The 14,342-nt window shown below is 40.8% G+C and overlaps 2 pseudogenes; one reads left to right on the top strand and one right to left on the bottom strand.

Annotated features, from left to right (window-relative positions):
- Positions 1-5,507: 5,507 nt before the first annotated feature.
- Positions 5,508-8,841, bottom strand: LOC147420439 (uncharacterized; annotated as a pseudogene).
- A 4,317-nt stretch (positions 8,842-13,158) lies between these two features.
- On the top strand, positions 13,159-13,904 carry LOC147420438 (uncharacterized; annotated as a pseudogene).
- Positions 13,905-14,342: the final 438 nt, after the last annotated feature.

Below are 14,342 nucleotides of genomic sequence, written 5' to 3'. Positions count from 1 at the left end.
GTGGTTTGCTCTACTGGTAACCTCCTTTCCATTCCTCCCTGCTTGGTGCAATTGGAACAAAGAGTTGTCCGCCTTTAGGTGATAATTTGAGCTGATTGGTATCCCAATCTTGTACTGCCTTGTAGTTTTGCATCCATGAGATTCCAAGAATCATTGTTTTATTCATGTGTTTATCTGATAAGCATACAAATTGATGAGGTCATGAACATCCATGTACTATCACATTTAATTGACTACTCCCAATGTTGGTGTTGGGTTCTTGTTGCATCCTTTAATAGTCGCTATTCCTGTTGTCAAAGACTGACTTGTTTCTTTCTTGTATGTGGAATAACTGACTGCATTTTCTCGAGCTCTTGTATCAATCAATGCATTCGTGATATGATTGTTCAACCGTACTTTGATGTGAAGGTCCATCCATTCATCATCTGTTGGACACACACACTGCATCTTTCGGCAATTTCCATTGTCGGTCATCTAGTTTCAGAGTGTTAATGGGAACAGGCATTTGTTGATTTTTGAGTGCAACTTTCCTTTTGAGTACCCGAGCCGAGCTTCTCCTTGGGATTCATCAATAACCTGCTGTCGTTTTATATTTCTTTGCTTAACTGCATGCATCCTTTCTAACAATTCATTGGTTCAAATTGTACTTCTTTAAACGACATCCACTAATCCAATTAGTCATTGTTTCACCATCTAGGGTGGACAACTTAACAGCTCCACTTGGAGATACATCTTCAATGATAAACGGTCCGTTTCTCTTTTTTCTTAAACTTGGGAATGTGTTGCTTAAGTGAATAGACTAAAACTAAGTCCCCTTTTTTGAAGATTTTTGTTATTAGGTGGGAATCAAAAAATTGTTTTTGTTTTTGATTTTGTGCATAGATGTGAGCTACAACAGTTAGCCTTTGCTCATCAAGCTTTTCTAAATCTTCAAGTCTCTCTGACAATTCATGTCCAGTCCACTCGAGATCCTTATCTACCCTTAGTGTTGGTAATAGAAATTCTACTGGCAGTATGGCATTAAGACCATAAACAAGCTTAAGGTTAAAGGGTGTAGCATTTAAAGCTGTTTTAAATGAAACTTTATAAGCCCATAGAGAAGCATGAAGATTCATTTTCCAATTTGTCCTTCCTGAACTAACCACTTTAGTCAATACCGAGCTAAGAATTTTATTCGTATGCTCAGCTTGTCCATTTGCTTGTGGGTGATAGGGAGCTGATTTGTTATGGATGACCGTAAACTCATTAAACAGATACTCAATTACCTCATTGAGAAAATGAGTTCCCCTATCACTAATAATTCCTATTGGCAGTCCATATCTTCTGAACACAGACTCATATAAGAATGCGGCTGGGTTCTGGCGTCATTCTTTTGAGTTGCTTTAGCCTCGCTCGGCCCACTTGGTCAAATAGTCCGTAGCTACAATGAGATAATGAGCTTGGGTTCTATAAGCAGGTGGTTTTATTGGCCCAACAAAGTCTATATCCCATTTTGCAAAAGCTCTAGCCCCCATCATTGGTCTTAAGGGCATGCTATCTACACGGGTTGGCATTTTTGCTCGTTGACATGAATCGCAACGTTGAACATATTCTTTGGGATCTGCAAAAAGTGTTGGCCACCATATGCCTGCCATTAAGATTGCCCTTGTGGTGGTCTCACTAGCAAAGTGACCTCCAGCTAATCCAGTATGTGCTTGTTCTATAATGGGAATATATTCGTCTTCATTTGCACAAAGACGCAAGTGTTGATACTTACCTCTCCGATAAAGAGCATAGTCTCTTGCTTCAGTTTCAATTTCTCTTTGACGGCATTTACTCATATCCGTAGGAAATGTTCGGCTTGATAAGTAAGTAACTAGATAGTTACTCCACTTAGGAACAAGTGACATTTGAAACAATGTTACATAAGGTATGGGTGCTTGTTTTTTACCTTTCCACGAAGAACAGACATGCATCTTGTAGATCATCGTTTACTCCCTTGGGTGGTTCTCTTGAAACAATCCTTGAGAAATGATCTGCTCTTTGATGAGTGGTGTCCTTTTTCACAACTATAGTGAAATCAAATTCCAGAAGAATGATGAACCATCTAACTATTCTTCCTGTGTTGCATGGCTTGTTGACCAAGTGCAATCAGGCTTGGTGGTCCACAAAGAACACAAATTTGTTTGCTAATAGGTAATGTCTTTACTTTTTGATGGCATATATCATTCCTAATCCTTTCCTTTCAGTGGTTGTATAGTTTTTCTCTGCTATAATCAACTGTCGGCTAGCATAAGAAATAGGAAAATCAATTTTCCCGTCTCCTGGTTGAGCTAGTATACACCCAATCGCAAAATTGGAAGCATCTACATGTATGTGGAATATCTTATTCCAATTTGGTGCTTTCATGAAGTGAGAGCTTGCTTAAGCTTCATGAACGATTCTTCACACTCATCAGTCCATTCAAAGTGTGTAATCACACTATACATGGGTTTTGCAATTATAGCGTACATGTATATGAACCATCTGTAATATCCACAATGTCCCATGAAAGATTGAACTCCTTTGACTGTTGTCGATCTAGGCAAATCAACAATAACATGAATTTTATCAAGATCAGTAGCTATACCATTTTTTGACAGTATATGTCCAAGATGTGCAGTTTTCATTTTTCCTTGTCTACCCATAGATGTGCAGTTTTCAGGATTTAAGAAAATCCTATAAAGTCTACATTTTTCGAACACCTTTTTGAGGTGTTCAAAATGATCAGCCCGGATTGATGAATATACACATAGATAATCCATATATACTTCCAAGAAATTATAAAGATATTCTTTAAAAGCATGTCTCATCAATCTTTGAAAGGTGGCAGGAGCATTAGTTAATACAAAAGGCATAACTCGATAGGCAAAAATACCCCGTTTAGTTGCAAAGGAAGTTTTAAGATGATCCTTGGGGTCAACCAAAAGTTGATTGTATCAGAAAAATCCATTTAGAAAGTTGTAAGCCTCTTTTCTTGCAACTCGTTCTAAAACATGCTTAGTGATTGGAAGAGGAAAGTTGTCTCTAATGGTAGTTGCATTCACTTTCTTGAGATTGACACACACCCATAATTTTCCATTTTTCGTGGGTACTAACACAATTGGAGGAACCCAATGGGTGTGTTCAATTTCATAAATGAATTTGAATTCCTTTAGCTTTTCAATCTCTTCTTTGATCTTTCTGGAAAATGTTTCATTATGTGTGTATGACCTCATGGGTATGGTATGTTGACAAGTTTTTGGAGCAACCCCTTTGAGATCTTTATAAGACCATGCAAAGATATCTCGGTATTCTTTCACTAAGCTTAACAAAAGCTCTTCTTCTTCTTTCGTTAGGTCATTTGCAATGTAGACAGGTCTAGGCTCTTCCCCTGGTTTGGCTAGATCTACCTTTTTTGCGTTTTTAGGTCCTTCGTAAGATTCGCCCTGTTTTTGTAGTTCCCTGGCAGGTTGTTCGACTATGATCTTTTGGTCTTGGAGAGTATATTTCTTGTAATGGGATGGAACACTCATTATATCTTTACCATCCTCCCCAATGGTTTCCATTTCCGTTGTATATATCTCCTTTAGAGCTTTTTTCAACTCTTGATATTTCTTTCTTCATTCAACTCGTGTCATGGTTGAACTTTTGTCTTGGTTTTTAGGTTTTGCTTGAGTTTCCTTTCTTGTTTTTCTCAAAGTTTTTGATATTTCCTGCTCTTCGTTTAAAGGATATCTACCAATGATTTTGTTCTTGACACAATCATGTGCATCTATTTGCATCAAAAACTGTGTTTTACTGGAGATTGATGGCATAGGTTTAGCTTTCAAGTTTGTCGTGTCTCTTTTTTTCTAGACCATTTCTGTCTTCTTCGGGTGTGAGTATGAAGCGAGCCACACGAAGTGAGCAGGGAGTAGAGTGGAAATCACTTTTTACGACAATAATAAAATAGGTGAGCAATTAGCATACAAGATTTGGTGTTGTAGAGGGTGTTATAGTGCAATACATCATCCACACAATGTAAAGAGACAAATTGACAAGGACATGAATAATTGGTTAAACCAAAGGTAAAAGCACCCAAAGTATAGCAAACCCTTAAAAAAAACAAACCCTGAACTTTCTCCGTTTGTTTCCCTGCAGTTTGTATGCAAAACAAAGAGATGATTCTGTACTTTGTTGGCAAAGGTCGGGTTGCAGTTTCGTATCCTTGTGGAAGTGGGGTTGCACAAATTTATAATCCAATTGCAAATATTCTTGCTAATCCAAATTTACAAATATTCTTGCTGATCCAAATATTGTTGCTAGTGTGAGATAACGGGTGTTGGGTAGGCAGCAAAACGGCTCAAAGTTTCAAAGAAGGCAACAAAGAAAGATCCTATGAAGTAATTTGTCTTGCAGTTAAAACATCAAAAGGCTGTCATTTGGCGCAAAGAACAAGTGCAAGAAATCAAACGGCCGAATGCATCCTATGGAGGAGAAACAACTAGAATTCGTACAACAATCAGTCGTAGTGTGAGGTTCCACAATTGAGACAGGTGAGGTTGACTAGATAATCGACAAACATGTAGGAGTCGGCTGAAGTTTAACAGCTAGTGTTTTGTTTGTGATGTTTTGTCAAGTAGTATTTTATTCTTTTCAAGTCTTAGTGAAGGGGTGAGGAAAGGACAAGTCCAACCAATTCCTTCTGCTTCCTGGATGAGGATAGGAAGCTAACGTTCCCTAGCCACCATCGTCAGATGAAGGGCTAGGTTCTGCATTGACAAGAATATGCATGTATGCAGGCATCATCGAGCCTCTAATTGTGACCCATTTTCATAAAAAAGGAGTTACAGCTTGATGCTTCAAATAGCCACACCAGGGTTCAGTAGGAAACTAATTGAATTAACCTTGAGCAACCTGATGCACAACACTACAATTTTGAAAAAATTTCTCAACGTGATGCACAAAGTAGACTCAATCCAACATTGAAATCTGCACATAGACTTATATGAACAGAAAATTTCAACAAAACACCAATGCAAAACATACAGCATGTCAGCTATAGTTCAATACTCTGATAAGGAAGGACTTTAGAACAAATCCGGTGCATATAGCCTTATGTGTACACAACAATTTCAACCATATACCAATGAAAAACATTTCCAACATGTCAACTACAATTCAATACTCCGATAAGGAAGAAGGGGTCTAGAATAGATCCGGTCGTCTCCTTCAAACATCAAAACATGGCGACCCATGAAGGCAGCAGCCAACGTCCCAAACGTTATCGTGCCTGCAAAAAGGTCGAGCACTGTGTCTTCAATGCAACTAAACAAGGATATTATATACTTTGCCAGCTTCTCGCCACGTTGAGTTCCACCTCGCCAAGGCTTTCCCTTGCGTACTGAAATATCCTCAAGGGGAACCCTGCATGATAGAGCAGCCATAAAATTACACATTGTTACCTTCATGCACATTCTTTCAAGATTAAAAGTCCTATGCATAGATTCAAAGCATCAATTAGGTTCCTACACATCATATATTATGTCCTTTGCTAGTTGAAAACCCTCCCGCAGGTCCATCTTTGCTAGCTGGTCCTCATGTACATCAAGAGTTGTGATTGGGGTGGATGATCTCACAAAGACCGATAGCATTAAACAAGACACCCAAAAGCACAACGACTCCAAATCATAAGTAGATATATCACTCAATACTTGGCCACAAAAAACAACCCAAACCAAATGGAGGGAGAATCACATACATGACAATGTGCCCGATTTTGGTTCCAATTGGTGGAGTGCAGTGGACAATCTGTCGTCGGAACATTGCAAACCCTAATCTTGTGGCTACGCGCTCAATAGACACTCCTTCCTTCAGTGGATACAAGCAAACTAGATATCCCAAGGCAAAAAGGTAGAGGTCTGCCAGCTTGAAAGAGCTCTCAAGTGTCATTGGGCCAAGCCTGTTCCACCCAGAAACCTTCTTCTGGGAAAATCCTTCCACCGCTACATTAGAAGGAAAGTCAGCAATTATTAGATCAACACATTTGTCTACTTGCTTCCCTTTAATCCTCCCTACAATGCAGACTATAGTGAGTGCCTCAGATACACTAGAGGTCACCTCCTCGCTCTCAACTGGGTTAGTCATTGCCTTCCACAAGTCCTCCTCCTGAACCTGAAAGAAAAACACAGTGCCTGCATGCAACTCTTCTTTTAGGCGCCGGCATGTATTTGATAGTGCCAAAGACATTTCTATCTTTTAGCCTTACCTGCTGGTTTCAATTCAGGTGGAACATAAGTGCCCTTGCTTCTGGATGCTCCTAAGGTGGTTGTCCTTTCCCTTTCAGACTGCTATTGTGCTGCCAAGTATTTATTAACTATTTCTTTGCCAAGGTTTACTAGCATTGGAGGCCTCTTGCCACTACTCTTAGATACTGCTGACCCAGTGGAGGCAAAGTGAGATATTGAGTCCCCCCCTCGCTCTTGATGTTCTGTTGTCCCCATCTGCAATTGTGTCTTGTGGAAGTCATACAACTCTAACTCCTCCTCTAGTGCCCATTGACCAAGCAAGTCCAGCCACCAAGGGCAGTGCCTTGTGTCCACCTCACTCAGAGTCTACATTAAAGGTGTACTTGTCATGGGCCATGACAACATTATTTGCAAGAGGAGATCATTGAATCATCAAAGAGCTATACTTACCCGACCAAGTTTCACATCTTGGTACATGTAAACCGGCTGGTCCACCTGTTTCCAAACGTACTCCATGGTAGGTATTTTTGCTATATGTTTCTCAGCATGCTCTTTTTGGAGCCATCTACAAGAGATCAAATAGATGAAATGAGCCTCTACACCAATATAGTAAATTGAAGAAACAAGAAAAGAAAGGAGTTGCACAAGTAAAGCACCTGTGTTGCAGCTGTCTTCAGGCCGGGTTGAAGATCAGGCTCATTAGAAAACTTTATTCCCCCCTCATTAGTCTTGAAAGCATTTCAAAAGAACCTCATTCTGCATAGCTGTACGTATGAGTTCCAATGATACTCAGGAGGTGGAGGCACATGATCGACTTCCCTTATCTCTTGTATGAGTATACAACCATGGTTTGCCAATTGCAACCAAAAGCAATACTGATGCAGCCAATCACGGACCTTAGCTTTGTCATTTGGCAGTCCCTCCAAAGTTCTCTGGTTTGCATTGTGGTTGTCCAGCATGCGCACAATCTGAGCTTTATCAGCATCGCTAATCATTGATGATCCTATCATGTTTAGTTTCTCCTCAATGGCAATGTGGGTGGATGGCTCATGCCAAGGCAGTGACAGCACAACATTCCAATACTGCTCTCCATTGCTTGGGTCTGCAATCCTTGCATACTTTGATGTCTTACCTCGATAAAGTGTCTCCACGTTCCTTATAATCTTGTCACGGCTAACTTTGTCATCAATAAGAAGCCCCTTTGACTGCTTTTAAATTTTTTGTTCCATGTCATCCTTGAAGATTAGCCAAGTCATGATTTGAATGGGCAATGAAAACCAGCTCTTCTTATCCCGACCACCTTGAATCCTCATCTTTGATTCCACCCATGCTTTGTCCTCTTCTTCCAGGTAGGACAAAAGTGTGCTCTTGTTAGACTCACCTAGCTTGCTAAGCTGGAAGAGTCTATCCCCAAATGTGGTTGGCACAAAGGCAAACTCGTTTATCCTATGCCAGACAAACACCAAAGAAAAATAAATTTATTAATGGCAATTCACTCACAGTAAATAAAAATAATGATAAAAGACCAATGGAGCTTACTTGTTTAAGCGTGATAGGGAGACAAGTAATCCTCCAACATCTTGCTTCCTAAACTCTAGAAAATTGCATAAAACACTACAACGCTTGCTTGTTCCAAAGGATTGTGCTGAGGACAAATCAGCTATGTAGGAAATTCAATCAGCTATGTAGGAAATTCAAAATGGCTAAATATGATCTTACCCTCAGCTATGCAAGCCATCCATGCTCGATGTCTGTTGTTTCCATCCAAGATATGCAACATTCTGCCTGTAAGGTAGGGACCCCACTCCTTGCTCTGAAGAAATTCCTCCTCGTACCTCTGTTTCAATTCATTCCACCCATCATCCCAGCTCTCATGCATTGCATCTATTAACAAAGTCTGTTCTCCCTCTAAATCATAGATACTGACGGTGAAGGCCCCTTTACTGGGAATATAGCCATCCATTTTCTTGAAGCTCCTTGACACAGTCCTCTCTGTAAGTGGACTAATCTTCCTAATTGCCTTGGTTGGAAGCATTCTGCATAGTGGGACCATAGGGGGTGGCTGGACGTGCTTCATTTTGATCCTCTCCAAAAATGCATGTGGCGTTGAAGTGTCCAAATTTTTTTCCATAGATCTCTATCTTTTTCTTTCTTGTGGTAGCTGGGTCTAAAGTAGTGGTCTGGGTGGAGACACTCTCAGACTGACCATCGTCATCCACTTGGTCAGGCCTAGCTACACGACAACTACTAATTCTTGGGCTTCTTTGGCAAATTCATCCTGATCCCCTAAGCCGTCTTCAGTTCCAACAACAGGTTGGTCTAGGATCCCAACACCCACAGCTTGGTCTGGGTTAGGAATCTCTTCCATGACAACATCAATATTTCGGCATGCTTCTCTGGAAACTTCACCTTTGTGGTCATGACTGCTTCCTTGGAGGGATGTGGTAGCTTGATCTAGTGTATTGAGCAAATCACCCCTTCTTGTGGAGGTCCTTGAGCTACCTGCTCTGCTAGAAGCCTGTAAAATTTTCCTCTTTTTAACCATTGGAAGTTCGGATTCAACAACTAAGCAACATTTAGCTTTCATGCAAACTGATCTTGTCACCCATGACATCTAGTTAGTATAACACGACAATACCAAAGCTAACCAAAGCTAAACACATAGTGCTTGTCAAGTCATTCAAGACCATTGGCTCACACACAAGTGATTGTCACAAAGTCATTCCCCCCCACACACAAGTGCCTGTCACAAAGTCGAGGCTGACCCGTCATCACGAAAAAGGCGGCTCCGCTGTAAACATAGTTAAAGCAAGGTGGCTTTTAGAGAACTGCGTCTTTACTATAGTTAGAACAGGGCGGCTCCACTATAAATATAGTTAAAACAGGGCGGCTTTTTGAGATAGGGTGGAATTTAGAGAACTGGTCCATTGTAGCCGGCCCATTCAAATTCCTACAGCTGGCAATAGATGCATCGGTACAAGCAAAAGAAAACTACGACCAAAAAACACAGATCATCAAACACTCAAGCACCCAAGCTCATTTTCATCGGCATCAAACCTCCAAGTCATCAAGGCATCAAGACAATAGAAGAAGGTCACAGGTAAAACCTAATTGTTTTTTGTGCATTAGGAGCTCAGAATGTCTTTGATTGTTCAAAATGCGCTCAGCGCACTTGAACAATCAAAGATTATTCACTAATTGCTTCACTAACTTACAACTCAAAAATTTAAAAAACTCAAAAAACTCAGAACTTCAGAAACTGACAAATCCTCCACTATGAAGGCCGACTCAGAACCTCAAAGCATCAAGCACTTTCAAAAAATGATTAGTGATTGAAGGCCGAGTTTGATTGAAGACCGACATGCACTTTCAAAAACCGAGCATGCTGAGTTTGCTGAGTTTTAAGGTAAAAAAAATTGAGCATGAGTTTCTTTGCTTGTTCAAGTGCGCTCAGCGCACTTGAACAAGCAAAGAAACTCATGATGGCTGAGTTGAATCTGTAAGTGACTCACTTTGCTGCGTGGTGAAAAAGCCTTGAGGGGGCTGCGTGGCATGAGCAATGCCTTCTTCATCTCCACCCATTTGCTGGTTGCTGAGTCCAATCTCCACCTGTTTGCTGGTTGCCCCCAATCTCCACCGAATTTTAGCTTGTTCGCTTGTTCGCTATTGACCGTTCAACGATTTTAGCCAAGCCACCTGTTCGCTTGTTCGCTTGTTCGCTGTTCGATGATTTTAGATGATTTTAGCTGTTGGCTATTCGCCGTTCGTCAATTTTAGGCCTAGCCACTTGTCGCTTGTTCTTGCTACATCAGCGCACAATATTAACGTGGAATGGTCTCGACCTGTATTCTTTCATTTGATGGAATTTTGAATAGTTATGCTTTTGAATAGTTGGCCTTAGGCAATGCCCACATTTTTATCTCCTTTACTTCAAATAATTAATGGTGTCCATCCTTAAGCACTGAATTGCATCCACTACATCTATCCAGGAACATGTATCTTGTCCCTGACACAACCCTATCAGAGTGCCAATTGACAGCCTTATTGTTAGACTTTTGATAGTAGCAAAAAATACCAAAAGCTTATTTCACCAAATTTCAGAGGCATGTAGTGTATTGTAAGAGGAATGTAGTGAATTTTGTGTATTTTTTGGAGCATTGGCCTGCTCACTAGTTTTTCTAAAATTAAGCTTTTCATTTTTATGCAAAAAATTAAATATTTGATTATAGGTGCACAACCAAAATCTTCTTGGGAGACCTCAATGGTGCTGCATTTGAAGTCCCTTTTCTCGATGGGGTAGCAATTGTTTCTACCCTCATCTATGCATCAAAATATGGTCTCTCGAGCAAGCTCCGGTGAAACTGGAACGGTTCAGTTTTGCAGGTATTGGTAGAGTGTGATGGGGTTCTGCAACCAGTGTCTGTTTTGCAAAGGAGACTGGGGCTTGATGATGACAACTACTTTCTTCTCAGCTGTGATTTGTCACAATATTATATTGCAAGCTTGCATTCTACCAAAGTAGAGTCCGAGCTTGGTGCCTCCAATCTTTCCCTAATGTGATTTGGTACACACTTGTCAATCCATGATTTATTGGGTTTCTTGTTGACCTATTTCTTCTGCTTGGTGCAATATTTTCACACTCCTTCAAGCAAACTTTTTAACAATCTGACCCCTGGTAGTGCAGAGAAAATTGAAGTGGAGGATGATGATTTGTCATCTAATATATCATCCTTTGAGATTGTCAGACGGTTGACTCCAAATGACATTCTCCATAGAGTTATAGCAAAGTGCACGTTGTTGGGGAGGGTGTGTGAGCTACCTGCAAAAATCTCAAATAACGCAATCTTTGAATTGGTGGATGGATGTCAAATGGAGGGCATGCAGCAGAAGTACGATGGTAACCTCTAGACCAAACCTCAAACTCAGACAAGGGCCCTCAATGACTTGAATCTTCGCAAAATCATGTGTGGGGGCTCACTGAAATGTGGGAATGAGTGTTGTCCATTCTTTGCAAGGACAGGGTCAGCCAACAAGCTTCATTGGTGTGGTCAGCTTCTTAAGCCTCCCATAGTTGGTAGCTATGCTTGTGGGAGCTTTGGTAATATAGAGTGTTTCTTTTGCACGCATACCCCTCTTTGCATTGGGACATGTCCTGCCACTGCTTACTACTTTATGCCCAAAGGCACATCACATTCTCGACTTTTTATCCACTATGGGAACACTCTCATGATGTTTGCAAAGGAATGTGCAGGAGTTCACTAAGGAATGCTCATAAGCTTGTGTCTCAGGTTGTTAGCATGGATCATAGTGCGGGGCCAAGGAGAGTACAAATGATAATTGGAAAGGAAATGGTACTTCGTGCTTTCACAGATCAGGGACCATCTAAGCTTATGTCTGAGTAGGAGTTGAGAGAGATGTCAAGAGACATGGACGCATTGGTGAACCTTAAGAAGTAGGTGAGAAGTAGGTTCAACTAATTGTACTACTCTTAACAACTTGACATTGATTTGTGCTAATCCATCATGGTTCTACTTGACAGGTTGAAACAAATGGTAGTGCAAAGTAGACAAGCAAATAGACCTGCAGGTGATGGGTTTGAGGCAATTCTTGAGTTGAAGAGAAAATGTCATTTTGAATTCTTTCATGGTTCTCGATTCCCACTACAATAAAATTTAGGGGACGAGATGCTTTCTATTCAAAATGTCCACAACCGGTGAAGGATCAGGGGTTAGCATAGTGAAAAGGATAAACACTGCTGGTACCGATGATCTTAGGGAATCTTGGGTCTATTTTGATCACGTGCACAGAATTGAGGGTGGCTGGCATACCATGGGGGTGCATGTCTATGATCACTTGTAAGTATTGATTTGACCTAGCTCAGTGATGTAAATTTTGTGGCTAATTTCGATTTCACCCTTGTTTCTGTAGTGTTACAGAGCTACTTACAATTGCCACTTGTGAGTTTAGAGATGAGGATGAGGTGGTGCAGATTATGTTCTGGGAGAACTTAGTAAGGGTGGTGATAGAGCATGGTGGTAGAAAACCGCAATTTGTAGCGTTCATGGCTGATGAAGCAGGTGCAAATTGGTGTGCAGTGAGAGCTGTGTTCAATGATGGAAAGGAGATGGTCGATCGAGAGAGATCTTGCCTTTTCCATTGGAAGGAAAGCCTCAGAATTCATACAGATCGATATATTGCATCACCCTTTAGGGACACCCATCTAGACATGTGTGAGAGCTGGAGAACTTGAGCATTTTAGGCGAATAAGGGCATGGTGGACAACAGGGAAGACATTGGATAGCTCAATTCAGAAGCTTGAGAGTTGGCTTAGTTGGTGGAATCACAGGGCTAGTCGTTGGGGCAACTTTGTGCTTGTGAACAATGAGCCCATAGCCAATGCACTGGTGCCAAGGACTAATCTTTCAGAATCTAAGCATGGTTCATGGCTCGCTGGAGAGGGGTATAAACATAAAATTAGTCTGTACGATGCATGCATCACCGACCTTGTCAATGGGTACTTTCAGTGTGCAAGGAGCTTGCTTTCTTTGAGGGGAAATTTATTGGAATGGGGCCCACTCTAGAGGTGTTGGTCGATAGAGCAATATCACGACATGCCAAAACACCATCACCGACTAAAACTACAAAGGTAGTGGATGATGCAATTTCTGAGACTCCAATGTTTTTGCAACGAATCAACTTTAAAGGTGAAAAGAAGACCCTTCGGGTCAAGAGGTCACTGGATAAAGAGGACAGCATAGATGAAGCAAGGTGCAGCCATTGTCCGGAGTACAACTATGTCACAGTAGACAGACAAGAAGCTATCGTTCATGGAAAGGGCAAAGTAGGAGACAATGCTCAAAGCCTATTGCATGATCTTGAGGCATGTGAGGTGGAAGTGCATCCCACCATGTGGGCATTGAGGAGAGTGCCAATGGCGAGTAGGATCAAGTGTGGCAACTGGGCATCTGGAAAGAAATGTGATGCACTTGTTCGCGGGGGTGAGATAGCACCGTACTTATGGAGTGACTGCCAGATGGTACAATGGAAGAAGGAGAAGTTTTGCTACTTTTGCAACACAGATGTTAGACATTGCTAAAACATTAGTAACGTTGTGCTACATGCTCCTAGTAGTCTTCCCACAATTTGGCCGATTGAAAAAGGGACACACATGAAGATAGAAGAGCCAAAGAAGTTAGTAGTTGGAGGATTTGACTTTGGTTTTCCATTGACACAAATTCAGGTAGTCATTGATGCTACAACCCCACTGACAAGACCCAAATGTAGAGGAGAGGCAGCGCCTTCCTTACAGACTAGGTGTGTCAAAGCTTGCATATACACAAGTAACTTATGCATTGACTCGAAGAATGCAAGTGGAAGATATTGTGGTGAAGAAGATTGGCATTGAAGAGGTGTTCAAAGTTCAAACTGAAGGTGTGGAACTCAGCGGATTCAGATCAAGAGCTGATTGATGTTGTGGTTCGGAAGAATCCATCGTGCTCGTGCAAGGAATTTCAAGAATGTGTTTTTTTGAAGAAAAGGTATCTTGCATGTTCACACTTATACTATGTGTTCCTGATAACTCTTGGTCAAGATGTGCATGTTAGCATGCATATTCACCAAAGCAAAATAGCTCCCAATATTGTGCATGATATGCTCACACAGGCCAAACAAACCTAAGCAGGTTCAAGGCTCACAGGTTTTTGTGACGATTTTTTATGTCCATCTCGCAAGGGTTTAAAACTAAGAATATCTTAGTTCTTCAATGTGTCTATTATTTATGTCCATCTTGCAAGGGTTTAAAATTAAGAATATCTTTGTTCTTCAATGTGTTGACCCAAAGCAATATTTTTATGAAAAAAATATAATTTCATCTAATTTTAATTCATTTTGACATCTACATAGCAACATTTTTGTGAAAAAGATATGATTTCATCTAATTTTATTTTATTTCAACTCTGAAGTTCTCTCTCTCTCTCTCTCTCTCTCTCTCTCTCTCTCTCTGACTCTCTCTCTTTGAAAGAACCTTAAGGGCCTTGCTCACTGGCTTTGTTGCAAACTTGCAAAATTGATCATTTGCTCTTTTTTTGTGAAAAAATATAATTTCATATAATTTCA

This window comes from Adiantum capillus-veneris, chromosome 28 (genome assembly GCF_014529385.1).
Source record: "Adiantum capillus-veneris isolate H3 chromosome 28, ASM1452938v2, whole genome shotgun sequence".
Lineage (NCBI taxonomy): Eukaryota > Viridiplantae > Streptophyta > Polypodiopsida > Polypodiales > Pteridaceae > Adiantum > Adiantum capillus-veneris.
The sequence above is the reverse complement of the archived record's forward strand: the minus strand, read 5'-3'. Positions and strand labels throughout refer to the sequence as shown.